We start from the raw sequence: 3,772 nt of genomic DNA, 5'->3' as shown, positions 1-3,772 counted from the left end.
AGTTGGAATTTACAAAAAGCAAAAGCCGAAGACAGGTGTGTAAACAACAAATAAAAAGTGTATTTGTTTAACGCTCGGGAAGTTGAGAAAGTCTTTTACGTTTCGAGCCTACGTTCTTCAACAGAAAGGAACACGAGAAAAAAAAAAAGAGAATAAAAAAATGCTTTAGTGGCTAGCGGTCGATCATGGCGATATATATCACGGTGTCTAATTTAAGAACCGTGTCAATTGCCACAGTGATTTGGTTCAGCTGCCAGACTCTCAAAACACTTTGTGAACTTCGACAACTCTCTCTTTATTATGTACTTACGAATATGTATATTTATAAGGCGTGAAGACGCTTGGCCTAGTGGTTTGCTTGTTACACTGTCGATTGCTAGATCGTCTGTTCGATTCCAGGACTGGGTGGCGTGTTGTGTTCTTTTGCAAAACACTTCATTTCCCGTTGACCCAGTGCACGTAGCTGTAAATAATTAACACAGCGACGGAATTTATTTTTGATCAGGAGGACATCGTTCAAAGGCCGAAACAATGTGATGTACATTGTGACCAGCGATGTATAACGACATCGGATAGTTTGGTCAGTACCTTGATATTTATATGGCAACTTGTTCATGAAGAATTGTAAAGCAATATTTTTCCTCGGGATTTCCATTCTGCTAAAATAATCTAACCATTTTGTTTTTTGATAAATCCAATTGATGGCTAAGTAATGAAGTCCTCATAGAAATTGAGTGCGTGAAAAACAAATAGTTTAAACATAGGAGTCTATACGTTTTTCAACGTTCTAAGGAACTAATGACTGAGAAACTATCACCAACATAATAATTTATAGGGCTACTTTGAGAGGGATGACTTACTAAATAATGAAGTCGATAAATCCGAGCAAAAATAATAAACATCTGGTGAAAATATTTGAAACGTAAGTCTAGAAGTAACAAAATAAAACGCTTTAACATGAGCAAGAGGCTTAACGAAAACAAACTATGCGAATAGACACATAGAGAACTCAACAAAAATAATAATAATAATAACAACGAATTTAGGGAAGGTGATATATCTTAAATAGTTTTAAAAATATATAAAATGTTAGAAAATAGGTGACAGTAAAAAAAGGGAGAGCAAATGGAGTAAAGAAAACAGATTTTATTGGTGAAACATACATTGACCAATTTCAACTAATGATAGGGATAATAGAACATTGAACGTAAAAGAAAAAAAGTTCTTGGAAATATTGTGCTTGTGCCCTGAAAGAATAAACAAATATAGTTTGATGGATCGGTAGGTGATGTGATAGCCGACCGTTTAAGACATAAAAATCAGTCCTTGCGAAAACAAAATTTTAAGCTAGATTTACATTTTCTCAGTATGTGTTTCAATGTACTGATGATATAATTAGACTTGAAAATGTGCCGAGCCGTTTATCAGGGCTTTGGTTCGTTATTCAGAATATGAACACATGTCAAATTAGCCGATTGCCGACTGCCCGCATAACTCATTGTAGGCATGTGTGTGTGTGTGTGTGTGTGTGTATCTTTGCGCCCCAGCATGTCTTATATGTCTTATGGTGTTGGTTTGTTTACGTCCTCGTAACTTAACTGTTCGGCAAAAAAAAAGGGTAGGATATGTACCAGGCTTTAAAGAAACAGGTACTGAAAGCGATTTTCCCGACTAAATCCTACAAGGCGGTGCCCCAGCATTGCCGCAATCAAATGACTTCAACTAATAAAAGAAATTATTCGTTGGTAACACAATGGGCCAAATGTTGCTGAAATACCGTAAATTCAAGAATCCAAGGTAACTAATGTTGAACTCAGGTGCACAATTAATACAGATCGAATTTTACTATATTGATTTGCTATAAGGACGGAACGGTCACAGGTTTCCAGCGTTTGTTCATAGTCTGACCTTGATGTAGAAATATATTCTATCGCCCCACCCAAGTGTGTTTTCTCTGTGACAGTTGTAACTTATCGAGTATAATGTATTAGCTCTGTGTGAAATATTATCCAAAGGATTCCATACAATATCCAGCATACGATATGATTTATTTATATTTTAAGAAAATGTGATAATTTTCAGACATCTGTCGATCCACTAAGAGAGTTTGAAAGCCTTTATTGTAAACTAGGATTAGAAATGACTCTGAACGGATTAAACTTTAACGTGGCCAAAGTGCAAATGGTTGGAGACGTGGGTTACAATTATCACAGAGAAAACACATTAGGGCGGAGCCACAGAATAATTTCCTACTTCAGGGTCAGACCATGGACAAGTACGTGAAACCTTTGATCGATCCGTCCTTATAGCAAATCAATATACTCTATTAATTGTTGCACACTGAGTTCAACATCTGTTACTTCAGACACGAGACTTTATTTTAATTATGAGCGTATTTAGTTCGGTGTTTCACTAACTAATAAATTCTTTTATTTATTGGATTGTAAGTAAAATAATGCATTTGCAGTCACATGTGTTTCGTAGAAGTACATCATTGCTATGCAATTATATTATTGGTAATCTTTTATTCTGCACAAGCGGGATCCGACATCTTCACCTTCAACCACTTCTACTTCGGCCTTGCTAAAATATAATTCTTTCAGAATCATTTCGTATCTGAGACCAGATTTTAAACACGTAGCTTTGAAATCGCGTTACATTGTATCACCTGATAGCGAGATTAACTTCAATAAATACAGTTCTCAACGAAGAGATTATCAAGGTAAGTATCTTGCTTCGGCGTAATAAGTTATACGCCGTAAACGATTGTAACAAAAGACAAGTGCTAATTACTTCTTCAAGGCACATTAATTATAAATAATTTCACCTATATAAACCCTTGACTATTGCACAAATTAAACGACTTAATACAATATTTTCGGACGAAGTATTTAGTTCTATTAACTCAACGTATTCGACTCAGAAGCTTTGTATTCTAATCACAAAAGTTTTAACTGATTTCATGGCCGTTTAAATATCTTAGTTTCGATTCTACGAAAGGTGTCGTGTGTTTCCAACAAATTATAGACAATTCTATTCAAGAAAAATCAATACGATTGTCTATTAGTCATGCACGGCTATTTAGATCACCTCTCTATCTGTAGTAAAACTAAACAGAAACATAACCAAGAATTATCTGAAATTCCGGACGTAATTTTAAGATATAATGTGCCAGAGGAACAAAGGTAGATGTTAGATTTTAAGAAATTCTCCTTTATTTAAGAATATCAAATTAGTTACAACGGGCATGGCATCATGACCAAGTGCCGTCTACTGTAGCCCGTTGCCAAACAAAGCCCTTTGAGTGGATTAGGTCTTTTGGCAGAAATAATAGGACACTAACGTAAATCAGCAATTCAGGAGAGAGGATCGCAACGAAGCAATGCAAAAGGCTAAGTATTTCAGAAGGTTTAACACCGAATCTGATCTTACCTTTCTTACATTCATGAAAAGAGAATTTGAAAAAGAAAAGCGGACGGGTCGCAGTCTGATATGTGACAGGAATATTGACAGAGGACTCCATACCTAAATACAACTTTGCCTATATATATATATATATATATATATATATATATATATATATATACAAACATACACACACACACACACACACACACATATATATATACGCTCATACATACAGATATGTGTGAGCGTATATATGTTTTATGTATATTTGTGTACAAGTATCATTCTCATACCCCTCTCTCTGCATATAAATATATACATGTGTGTTTATAGATATATATACATATCTGTGTTTGTATACATA

This window comes from Octopus bimaculoides, chromosome 10 (assembly GCF_001194135.2).
Source record: "Octopus bimaculoides isolate UCB-OBI-ISO-001 chromosome 10, ASM119413v2, whole genome shotgun sequence".
Taxonomy (NCBI): Eukaryota; Metazoa; Mollusca; class Cephalopoda; order Octopoda; family Octopodidae; genus Octopus; species Octopus bimaculoides.
The sequence above is the reverse complement of the archived record's forward strand: the minus strand, read 5'-3'. Positions refer to the sequence as shown.